At 40.1% G+C, this 13,353-nt stretch overlaps 1 protein-coding gene across 13 annotated transcripts in view; it reads left to right on the forward strand.

The window, feature by feature from the left end:
- LOC311079646 (receptor-type tyrosine-protein phosphatase delta) overlaps positions 1-13,353 on the forward strand; it is a 687,052-nt gene that overhangs the window by 218,894 nt on the left and 454,805 nt on the right. The window lies entirely within an intron of this gene.

Below are 13,353 nucleotides of genomic sequence, written 5' to 3' on the forward strand. Positions count from 1 at the left end.
GACAAATGAAGGTGAATATTTATGAAGTGAGTTTATTCAGATTATCTTTAAAGAACAGTGAATCCCTGAGACGAATCCACTGCCCTGAATCGCTTGTGTATTTAGTGTTTTCGAGGTCATTGATATGATTTCCTCTCTAATGCTGTTGTCTCTATCAAATCAGGTCATTTCTGCACCTGCTCGTAAACGCTATATAAATATACAGATATAATATCTGTTTTACCGAAGGTCCACACGACTGATTAACCAACAGTGACACTGGACTTTAGGCACTTTCACATATACAGCATTTGGCTGTCTAAAGATCATGTGTAAATTGGACACTTGGTTGAGATGCTGGCGAATCAGCTCTGGCAGTTTAAAGAGTAGCAGTGCGAAGTTTGCACAGACGAAGCTGTCCGATCTGCGGTGTTCCTATTTTTGACGTCTTGTATAAGAACGTCTCGGTTACGGATGTAACCCTCGTTCCCTGAGTAGGGAACGGAGACGTTACGTCGGATGACGACGATTGGGGATTCGCTTAGAAAGCCTGTCATCTTCGAGTATATAAAACGAGCCAATGGCAATGAAATGCCATGGGTCTGCGGAATTTGCATAGCGTATCTCCACCCCACGCCGGGGGTATATAAGGAAGTACGCTGGCAACATGCAGATATGTCTTCGCTGAGGAGCCGAGACTGAACTCAGGCGTTTTTCAGCGATACAGCGGAAGTGGCAGGAAGACGTAACGTCTCCGTTCCCTACTCAGGGAACGAGGGTTACATCCGTAACCGAGACGTTCCCTTTCGTGGTCACTCCGAGTTACGTCGGATGACGACGATTGGGGTTCCAGTCTAATCACGCCACCTCGGCTGTCATCCAGTGCCCTGCGTAAGTCTGAGCTCCCTGTTGTGAGACTAGCACGAACGAAGGAGTCCTACCTAACACAGGAATACCAAAGTACACTGGGAAGCATATCTCAGGAGAAATATGCAATTACGCCCAACCATTAAGGGGGGGACTTGAGAGACACATATGATCCAGAGGGATGCATATGGAGTATCACTGAGGTGTCCAGCCGCAGGTGGAATATTTAAACCCCAGGGGTGGCAAGGTGGCTTGCCAAGGGAAAGACACACGCTCAAAAGAGACTTACAGTGGAATACACATGTGGGGGTCGCCCAGAGGGGGGACCATGCACATGGAGGCACCTAGTCAAGCGCAAAAGCTGCGTTATGGCAGATTGGCATAACTCAGGCGTTGACGTAACCAGTGCTGGAGGAAACTCAGAGCTTATCAGACTCACCTGAGAAGATAATCGCACGTATCCCGTCCGTGGAGAGGAATGGCGAGCAAGCGAAGACACCTGAGCAGAATCTAGTACCGGCTGGTTGAAGCGAGTACATGGGAAGAAACTGGCTCTACTCGGAGATTATAGAATCTCGCGAATGTGTTTGGTGTCGCCCAGCCTGCAGCTCTACAAATGTCTGTTAGCGAGGCGCCATGCGCTAGAGCCCAAGAGGAAGCCACACTACGAGTGGAGTGGGCTTTCACACCAAGGGGGCATTGACGACCTTGCTGCTGGTATGCCAAAGCAATGGTATCCACTATCCAGTGAGATAACCTTTGCTTTGAGAGAGCCTTTCCCTTCAGCTTCCCACCATAACAGACAAAGAGCTGGTCTGAGGTCCTGAAACACCGCGTTCTGTCTACGTAAGCACGAAGGGCGCGTACTGGGCAGAGCAGTGCCAAGGCTGGGTCTGCCTCCTCCAAGGGCAGCGCTTGCAGGTTCACCACCTGGTCTCGAAAGGGAGTGGTAGGAACCTTGGGCACGTATCCAGGCCGGGGTCTCAGGATCACGTGAGAGTTAGCCGGCCCGAATTCCAGGCACGCTTCGTCAACCGAAAATGCCTGCAGGTCCCCTACCTTCTTGATGGAGGCCAATGCAACCAGGAGTGCTGTCTTCATAGACAGGAACTTAAGCTCTACTGATTGCAAAGGCTCAAATGGAGCACTCTGCAGGGTAGTTAGAACCACTGAGAGGTCCCAAGAGGGTACGAGGGGAGGACGAGGAGGATTCAGTCTTCACGCTCCCCTCAGGAACCTGATGATCAGGTCGTGCTTTCCCAGAGACTTACCATCAACTGCGTCGTGATGTGCGGCAATGGCGGCAACATACACTTTCAGGGTGGAGGGAGACAGCCTTCGCTCCAACCCCTCTTGCAGGAAGGAAAGCACGACACTGATCGGGCATTTCGTGGGTTCTTGATGTTTAGAAGAACACCAGTTGACGAAGAGGTTCCACTTCAACGCGTAGGCATGTCTCGTGGACGATGCTCTAGCGGAAGTGATGGTAGCCACCACCGCTGGTGGTAGGGTACTCAAACCTGCCTCATCCCGTCCAGGAGCCACACGTGGAGGTTCCAAAGATCGGGACGAGGGTGCCAAAGGGTGCCCCGTCCCTGAGAAAGGAGGTCCTTCCTCAGAGGGATTGGCCAGGCAACCAAAATGACCTGCTCCTCGTCCTCCCTGATCTTGCGCAAGGTCTGCGCAAGAAGGCTCACTGGGGGAAACGCATACTTGCGTAGGCCCCGCGGCCAGCTGTGCGCCAGTGCATCCGTGCCGAGCGTGCCCTCGGTCAGGGAATAATACAGGTTGCAGTGGGATGAGTCGCGGGAGGCAAACAGGTCTACCTGTGCGTCCCCGAACTGATCCCAAATCAGCTGGACCGACTGGGGATGGAGTCTCCATTCTCCAGCGAGAGGCCGAAGCCGAGACAGCTCGTTGGCTGCCTGATTCAGGTCTCCCGGGATATAAATGGCTCGAAGCGACCTCAGATGCTTCTGACTCCATATGAGGAGGTGGCGAGCGAGTTGCGACATACGGCGGGAGCGTAAACCACCCTGATGGTTGATGTACGCTACTGTCGCAGTATTGTCTGATCGGACTAGTACGTGCTGACCCTTGAGCAGCGCATGGAAGCGGTGCAGGGCGAGACGTACAGCCAGCAACTCGAGGCAATTGACATGCCAAAGGCGCTGGGGTCCTGTCCATTGACTTCCATAGTATATTTTTTTCCTACTATGGAAGTCAATGGGACCCAAAAACTGCCTGGTTACTGATATTCTTCTAAATATCTTCCTTTCTGTTCAGCAGAAGAAAGAAATTCATACAGGTTTGAAACAACATGAGGGTGATTATATGATGACAGAATTTTCATTTTAAAAGTGAACTTTTCCTTTAAGTTAAAAAAAATACTTTGCTTTTGAAGGCCTCTCCTCCTGAGTGGTTATCTAGTTATCCAGCTGCTGCTAGTACTTACACTGATGGCACAACTTGCCGAGCTTCGGAGCCAAATAACACAATGCTAAATGAGACTCATTGTGTGAATATAATAAAAAATGTTCATTGGCATTTTATGAATATATATATATATATATATATATATATATATATATATATATATATATATATATATATATATATATATATATACTATAGTATAGAAACTAGAAAATTTTGTTTCATTTAAAAGGCAATAAAACACAGACATATGGATTGTGTGTTGTACGAGTGCCATCAAATGATTTGCGTGTTTCCAGAAGAAGAAGAGAAATACAGTGACATGGCATGAGTGACCCTGTTTAAGGGCAGCATCTCCTGTAATTTGCTGTTCAAAAGCACTTCACTTTGATTTGAGTTTTGATGGCCTAAAGAGACACTTGCTGTCATTTTAAAGATTTTTTTTATTTATATCGAGCTGTTCTGAAACCACAAATAAATTTCAGAAAATACAGCAATACAGCATAACACTGTATGCATAATACACTTGTATTAGAAATGAATACTTTATATAAATAAATAGTTCACTTAGAGCGTGTCTGAATCCACTTTTACTAGTTTAACGATGGGAAAAATGGTCGGCGCGCCAAGCGCATGGTCTAAAAGGATTGTCCCTATTCTCTTAATGAGTAATGGGTGTGTTTGGGGATTTACATGCATTAAACCAATCAGAGTCTCATCTCCCATTCCCTTTAAATGCCAGTTGCGCTCACGCCATGGCAGATTTGTTATTTACATGACATAATTTGATAGTGGAAAGACCGAAGCCGTCTCCAGAGCGCAAACGGAACTGCTCGTGCGCAAGGTAAAAGTGCGCAAGCGGACCATCTACGGGACAAGCCGGATTCCACCATATCTTTATGTACACAATAATAATCTTTTACATTGTAATCCTTTTATTTTAAATATTTGGCATGTTTGTGTGCTGCTGTACGTCCCTGTGTGTTTAATAAGCAGAGTGTACGCGCGTTGTGGACCCGCCTATAGGCGCACATTACTAACGCGCTCTTTAAATGAAAAAAAAAAATTGTGCCATTGACTTTAGACCAGGTTTCAGTTGGTAAATGGCGCAGTCTATTTATGTTGCCTCAAAATAGCAACGTGCCAACAATGCGCCAGAACACACCTTGTTTTCAGACCAGCACGCACATGGCCGCACAAATGGGCGCAAATGCATTTGCTATTTAAACAACGCGGCACAGGACGTGAAAATGATAACTGCGTCGGACTGAAACTAGCAAAAAACACTTGCATTGCGCTTGGCGCTGCATTGCATCAGGTGTAAGATAGGGCCCTATATGTCAATGTACACTTGTGTGGGAGTGGCACATACAATGCATTTATGGAGGAGACTGGGCCTACAGAATGGGACAGGGCTTTTGGATATTTTTTTTTTGAGCTCTTGTCTTTAAATTTGACATTTTGTGGAAGGACTTGAAAGCTCATTATAATGACCTATAAAACTCTTCAGAGAGAGTGAAGTATAAAAATGTTTTCTTCAGATCCAGTTTCTGCACTGATTAGTGAAGTTTAACTGAGAGAAAATTGTGAATGAAAGGAAACACATCCTCTCTGAACTAAATGAGTTTCTGATGATCCTGTATGATCGTTTAACACTCATTTATTTGTCCATGAAACCGTAAGTGATTTCAAAAAGTTTTCATCATTTCAATTTGTTTTTATACTGAGAATCTGTCTCTGTCGGTATGCTGGAGAACTGTCTCTGGAGCGTGCGTGCGACAGACAGGGAGTGAAATCACTTGTCTATTTTTAGACGTGTTTAAAGTCCATGCTTATTATTTTGTGCGTATAGTCGTGATTTGAATTGCATTACAACCAAGCACACCTCAAGTCACACAACTGAGCACACTTGAGCTTTATTTAAATGACTTCAAAATCTTCAAACCTTCAGCGATATGACTGCAGCTCGTCTGATGTACGACACACACACAAATGCACACACTGTCTGCGTGGTTGTTTAGTTATTGAGTCACAGCTCTGGAAGTTAATGGTGTGCTTGAGTCAAATTCTGCTGGAAACAGGAAAAGCTCTGGAGACGCTGAATATATTACACTCTCAAAATAGAGCATTAATAAGAAAATAACACACACACACACACACACACACACACACACACACACACACACACACACACACACACACACAGTGAGCTGCTGAAGGCCAAACGGAGACATGTTACAGCCTCTTGCGTTGTCATTCAATATATACAGATCAGGTTTGATGTTTGTTCCAAGAACGATTTGTCTTTCAAATCACAGTCTCTCAGCTTGTGTCCTATCTGTCTGTCTGTGATGTTTTCAGTGTATGTGTTTTTAGCAATACTTTTTTGTTGGTTTATTTGATGATGTAATCTTGCAGTTCTTATCAGTAACAGAGAGACAGATGATCAGCTCAGTTCATTGTGTAAGAACTACAATTCCCATAATGATCTTGGGGTCACAGCAGTGTGTGTGTGTGTGTGTGTGCGTGTGTGTGTGTGCGTATGCGTGTGAGTGCGCGTGTGAGTGCACGTGTGAGAGTGTGTGTGTGTGTGTTTATGTCAGGGTCTGTGTGAATGTGTGTCATTACTAGTTGAACAGCACACACTAGTGGCGCATCTGTGAATCTCTCACACAGCCTCTTTATTCTCTTGTTTCATCTGCTCTTTCACACGCTCTGCTCTTTAATTCATCTTTTTCCTCTTTTTTATGTAGACCATTATTTCCATTTTTGGCCATATTTCCTCCAGCTGTCTCTCTCTCTCTGCCTTTCTTTCTGTGGTAGATTTATGAATATTGCTCTTTTCTCATCCCCTGCTGTCTGGCCCACTTAAACACAGCGAGAGATCACCAAATTAATTCACTTACAATGAGCTGTGTGTGTGTATTGCCATAGTGGAGCTCTACTACATTTGCATGACCTAAAAATGCCCTTCTACTGATTTTACCCCATTTATCCATGAAAATAGATAGATAGATAGATAGATAGATAGATAGATAGATAGATAGATAGATAGATAGATAGATAGATAGATAGATAGATAGATAGACATATAGATAGATAGAACATCAGACAGATGGATAGATAGTGTGAAATCTCAGCAGTGATTGAAGCTTTAACGTATCAGCATTCGTACGTGTCACTTTGAGTCCCGTGAGATCGTCCCACAAGCTTACTGTCACCTGCTGTCAATATCATCTCAAACAAACAACCAACAGACTCCAAACACACTCTACTAAATTTAGACACAGTGAGTTGGCAGCCATGAGCCAAACTCTCGCACACTAAAATGTAGTTAAATTAAGGAGACATCCGAGTAATGTGTAAATGTATAACGCGTCTCCAGTGAATAATGACACTGTGCTTATGTCTGAATTAATACAGAACATCTTAATTAACTTACAGCTTTTCAACAGTCAAGAAGCATCATGGCAGGGACCAGACAGCCGTACGACACTCAGACAGCTGTTTCTACAGACAGACATGAAGAGAGAGAGAGACAGTTTCAAATGATTCAGTGATAGAAACTGTTTCCTGTTGTTCGTTTGTGCTCTGCTTCTTTGAGAAACAGTGAGCTCTGCTCTCACAGCATTCTGACAGAATGGTGTCAAACCTGTGCGTGCGTGTGTGTGTGTGTGTGCATGCGCGGGCAGGTACACACATGCGCGCACAGCGGGGAACAGTTTGTGCGGCTGCATGCTCAAACTCTTCAGCATAGAGCTGTTAATTAGCAGCAGAGCCAAAATTAGCACACAAAAGTGAAGTGTTTGAGGACAGAAATGATTCGCCATCAAAGAGTTTCCGCTCAGCACAGAGATCTGAAGAAGAAGGAGAAGAAGAAAGAAAAAAACAGCCGGTGATTCTGCAACCGTTTGGTTGTTGTGAATTAAAATACCTCTCTATGTGCTGCATTACACAAAAAGTGAGTGGTTACAAAAACCAACCAGATGATGATATATTTTTGGTCAAAGACAAGCATCTCTGAAAGACTTGTTCACATGACACAGCACTTATTACACTTCTCAAAACTTCTTGTCAAATAAGAAGCGTACCGAGGCAGTACTATGCTACAATGATGTTTTAGATGGTAATATAATGGTAATTGAATAATAGTAGTTAAAGAAGAAAATGAGCATTGAACAAAATTAACAAGAACATGTAACATTCTCTACTACTATATCTATAAAATTGTGTTAAAATGTCCTGACCATTCACTGACCTTTGATGCACGTCTATTTGCACAGATGTCAAATATGTCTGGTTTCAAATCTCAGATTTCAAATAGATACCACTTTATTTGTCTTAAAAAAAACAACAACAAAAAAAACAACAACAACCTAATTTTACAGTGGTAAATTGTGGTATGCCACAAGGCTCAGTATTAGTTCCTTTGCTCTTCTCTGTCCTTCCTCGTGCTCACTTTGGATGATATCATTTGTCTGCATGGCATTAGTTTTCATTGCATCATTGTATTTTGAGGGAAAAAAAATGTGTATACAAAAAAAGTGTATATTTCATAAATGTGTAAAAATTATATAATATACTTATTTATAATGCACATATATTATGTTCATACATGTTGGTACATTGTAATTCAATTTAAAGCATTTGCATGTAACTACGTATGCTATTACACTGTTGATAGTACATTAGCCCTAAATCTACTGCAGCAAAACATAAGTGTATTTGATAATTACCCCATGATTTACTCACCCTCAAGCCATCCTAGGTGTATATTATAGACAAATAGAATAAGAGATTTATATATAAAAAAAATGTCCTGGCTCTTCCAAGCTTTTTAATGGCAGTGAATGGAGGATGAGATTTTGAAGCCCAAAAAAGTGCATCCATCCATCATAAATGTAATCCACACGGCTCCGGGCGGTTAATAAAGTATTTCTGAAGCGAATCGATGTGTTTGTGTAAGAAAAAAAAAAAGAAAAAAAAAAAAAATATATATATATATATATATATATATATATATATATATATATATATATATTTCTTACACAAACACATCGATTCGGTTTAAGCTTACGCTACTCCTATATCCTACGTCATATATTGCATCAAGTGTTACTCTTTTGGCGTAAGTCAACTTGCGTATAAGTCTACCGGAAGCTAGTTATTTTATATTTTAAAGTTTTAAATATGGATATTTTTCTTACAAAAACCCATCGTTTTGCTTCAGAAGGCCTTTATTAACCCCCTGGAGTCGTATGGATTAATTTTATGATGGATGGCTGCAATTTTTTGGACTTCAAATCGGGACCGCCATTCACCACCATATATATATATATATATATATATATATATATATATATATATATATATATATATATATATATATATATATATATATATATATATATTTATTTAAAACTTTATAAACTAAAAAAACTAGTTTCCGACAGACGACCGTACGCATTGATTGACAAACGCGGAAGCGCAGAGGATAGAGCAAAACAAAACACCGGTCACGAATTAGAAGTCTAAAACGAGAATTTTTAAAGAGAAATGTTGGAGGATTTCGATAAAAGAGAAGAGGAGCTTGAGTTTGTTGCCCAGCCCTATTTGTTTGAACTGCGAGAGGCGTCAAAGCTTACGCTACTCCTACATCCTACGTCATATATTGCATCAAGTGTTACTCTTTTGGCATAAGTCAACTTGCGTATAAGTCTGCCAGAAGCTAGTTATTTTATATTTTAAAGTTTTAAATATGGATATTTTTCTTACAAAAACCCATCGTTTTGCTTCAGAAGGCCTTTATTAACCCCCTGGAGTCGTATGGATTAATTTTATGATGGATGGATGCAATTTTTTGGACTTCAAATCAGGACCGCCATTCACCACCATTATAAAGCTTGGAAGAGCAATGGTATTTTTTTTATATAACTCCTGATTGTGTTTGTCTGAAAGAAGATAGTCATTTACACCTAGAATGGCTTGAGGGTGAGTAAATCATGGGATTTTTTTTTTTTTTTTTTTGAACTTTAATATACTGTAAAGTGTGACCTAACTGAATTGTTTATTTGTATAGTTAGGTATTATTTGTATAGTTTGTTTTGTTATCTGTAAACAATGTAATGGACATTGTGCAGGATGCTGTATTGTAGTTGTATTTGTGTTGTGTACATTTGTGTTTAGAAATTTTCAACTCATATTTAATTTTGTATTAGTTCAACATCAAGTGTGGCAATACCAATTCAATTCAGACTCACACTTATGTAGGGAGCCAAATATTGAATTCAGAATTTTGCCTGATATATATTTTTTTCTAAAGACAGAATAATACAGCAGAATATCTGTCCTTCTTCAGTAAGATGTGCATATTTACTCATTTCAAAGATTGAGGCCACTGACGTGACTGCAGGTCCTCCATATCTGAGGTGGAATTACTTTAGAAAGGAGTCCGTTAGCACAGCGGTTTTAACTCTAAACCACTTAACTAATTATGCACACTAATTAATGAGTTTTCTAAGGGGGAGGTGCTAAAGTCTTTGTTTGCCATACTAATGAAAGGACTGTTTAGAACTGTAAATAATACAGAGGGAAGAAACTTTGATCTGAAGAGTAAACATATCCGTCTGCATAATTAGCAGTGAAGCTAAATAAAACACTAAGCTCCAGGGACAAACTGAGAGTGTAGAAAGGACTTTGTTTAATGCTTTTTTATCTGATTTTCCTTGGAGACTAATTGCTCAGGTCTGACAATGTGTGGAGCTCTCAAATCTAATCAGTCAATCAATCACCCAGTCAATCATCAGCTGTCACATGGCTAGACAATCTACTGTAATGATGTACACAAAGGCCCTATTTACACCTGGGGCCCGTTCTTCGTACGTCGCTAACTCAGTTAGCTGGATTTGATTGTTGACGATTTGGCATGATCTTGGATTGTTTGGTTCTTCGAAGCTCATCCTGGACTTGCTGTCATAGCAACAGGTGCGCAAGCTTAAACCTGCTCGGGAGCAGGCTTATTTCATGTAAACAAGATTAGATCCCGGCTTCATAAGCGGAGCTGATACGGGAAGCGCGGTAGTGCACTTTCTGAGAGATATATTTTTTTCTCGTGACTCGTGAGATTGTCGTTTACATTATTAATTTGTTGGAAACGCACATTTATTTTCGACTTGTCGGAGTCAGGCTTTAACTAGGCTACAGCACAAACTGTACCCTATTATTTGCGAGTGGCTCTTTCCTTTACACTATTGGAGATGTGGAGAACTTTATGGAAAGTGCAGTCTGTCGTGTCATTCGGAGTTTACCTGGCGATTTAGGTTTAAAAAACAGTTTTAATTTTTTCTTTTAGTTTTTTTTGTGGCATTTCCAAGCCACTTAAGACCCAATGTTGTAAAGCAGTTTTTTTTAAGCAGTTTTATTTTTTTATTTTTTTTAGGCTATCATATTTTTTTATGAAGATCATGCAATCATGACCATGCTGATTACAGTATATATGTCACTCAGGCTTATAGGCTAGACCAGACTGCCATCAAGGCCTCAATGAAGGGGATTATGTGAACAGAAAGGGGGTTCACAATGTAAATGTGCAGCCCAGTTACTATTGTGATTCTTAATATTCCAGATTAATAATATATCAAAAAAAAAAAAAAAAGGCAGTTGACAAATCTTCCATATCACAAATGTGAAAGCAAAATGGCCAGGATCTGTGCATGACTTAAGAATTTTCAGAGATTCACATTTATGCACATTATTTGTAAGGAAAGTTCCACAATTAAATATCAAGCTCACTGTATTACACACACTTATGCTGATCCTAACAGAACTGCATTTTTTCATAGGTGATTATGACATGTTCCTGCCTGCAGACAGGTGTTTTATGACCCCATTCCCTGACCCAAACCAGTTACAATGCAGCTCTAGCTCATTGAACAAGGGCACACAATGAAATGAACTTTGGCTAACTAAAGGGAAGATTTCAGTGTGAAAAGTCTGAGGGTTGCACACCTGACAGGGCCTGTGACATTGTTGCATGTGCCATATTACACAACACTGCCAAAAAAAAAAAAAAAAAACACTTTTCATTAAATGTTTAATAAAAGACAAATGCTTAGTTCCTTGAGTTTTATTTCAATTGTTCTTTGTAAAGAAAAGCCAGTGGTCAAGTGCCTGCAACAAGAGATATTAGACACATGCCTCATTCAACAAATAAAAAGGAAAAGTTGTCCATACACTGCCCACCTGTAGGCCTATGTCTCATCTGTCTGTGCAGACTCTTCTGTAGGCCTTTCTGTTGATGTGGAATCCTGCAACTTATATTGCAGCCATAAAGCATACAAGTATAAATTAAGTAAAGTTATTTATGCACTTGCAGGTAGGCTAGTTCCTCCATATGACAGTTATCTGAGAGGGTTTATTCACTGTCCAGTGCAATGGAAACAAATGGACATTACAGAGTCTTATACTTTCTTTCTTTTGGAAAGTTAGAAAATGTCCACTTACTGCACATATTTCAGCCACTTTCTTGGGAACAGATACAAGTGTTGGTGTATTATGTAAAATTGCACAAAAGAGGAAAACACAATGTCATTACAATGAACTACACTTGGGAAACATGTGATCAATAACTCATGGCAAAATATTTTTACATTAACATAAGTTTATCAGTTTTCACTTTCACAAGTCAAAGCAATTCATCATTACTCAAGATTTAACAGTTGAAATGACTATAAGGCCTTAATTTAATGCAGCAAAAATTATTTTACAGTGTAGGCTACTAAGATCTTTTCTTTCTTTTTTTCTCAGCCTTTTTCTTGGTTGCTTTTATAAACAGACAACCGTTTATTTAACAGTGCCTTTTATAGAAGAGAAGAGACTATAATTTAACTAAAAATTACCATTATGTAGAATTTTTTGTTCTTCACTTTTATTTGTTCCCATGTTCTAGTGTGGTGACTCTAACATTACAATGAACAAAGTAATTATGCAATTATTAAAATACAAATAAGGCTAATAAGAGATAAAAACATCTAACATGGCCACTTCTAACGGATTTAAATTGTCTGCTACTTTTTGCCAGCCCTCTCTCCTGGCTTTTGTAGACTTTGAGGTGTTCCCTGGCGTTTTGATTAAACATTAAAATTCCGAATAAACTTCGACTATTAGTTCTTGCTTTGCTGAGGAGAAAAACTGTGCGCGCTCTTTGGCCACGCTGAACAGCCAATAGCAGCGTTGCTGATCAATGTTTCTACTATCGATACATATCCCCTTTTAAACCAGCGCATGAACGCGCAGTTATCTCAGATAACTCAATCCAGCGATACTAATCATAAACAACAGGTGTGTTCGAAGAACCCAATTAGCCGGATCATGATTAGCACGATGATATCATCTTGGATGTGTCATTTGATCTCGGATGTAATAAGCAACGTACGAAGAACGAGCCCCTGATCACAAATTGCCGTTTACATATGAAATGGATCTTAGTCAGGCTAGACAGCACATTTAATATGATATGAATTAAAATGAAGCTGTGAAGGATGGACATTACAGTCTGTTTAAACAGTGGCCGAAAACTCATTGGCAGAATAAGTTTATGCAACAGCACACCAGCAAGTCTAAAAAAAAATTAAAAAAAAGGTGTGTAATTAATGATTGCTTTGAAATACAGACCTAAAGTTGGTCTCTTTTTAAAGAAGTCACTCAGCAGATTATTGCACTTCAAAAAATGATAGTGTCAAAAACATTTGGACTCTACATTTACTAAAAAATCAAAGCCTAGTCTAACCAAGTTGTGTTCCCAATTTTGCAAAAGTTGATATTGCAAAAGTTGAGTCCACTAAAAAGGTTTAAAGTACGATTTCCATTATGCAATGTCCAATTTAAAAGCAGAATTTTGAATTGAGTGTTAAAGCTTTCGAATTATGCCTAATTTATGATGAAAAAAGGCCATAAAGAAGTGTGTTACCATGTTGCTGTTACCGGAACACTGACAGTTAACAAGCTGAACTGTAAGAGCGATTATCTTACTAAAGTGATTAAAATCAAACCAATTGATTTTTGTGAGTGTGA

Source organism: Abramis brama (assembly GCF_963993115.1).
Source record: "Abramis brama genome assembly, chromosome: 3".
In the NCBI taxonomy this organism is placed as follows: Eukaryota; Metazoa; Chordata; class Actinopteri; order Cypriniformes; family Leuciscidae; genus Abramis; species Abramis brama.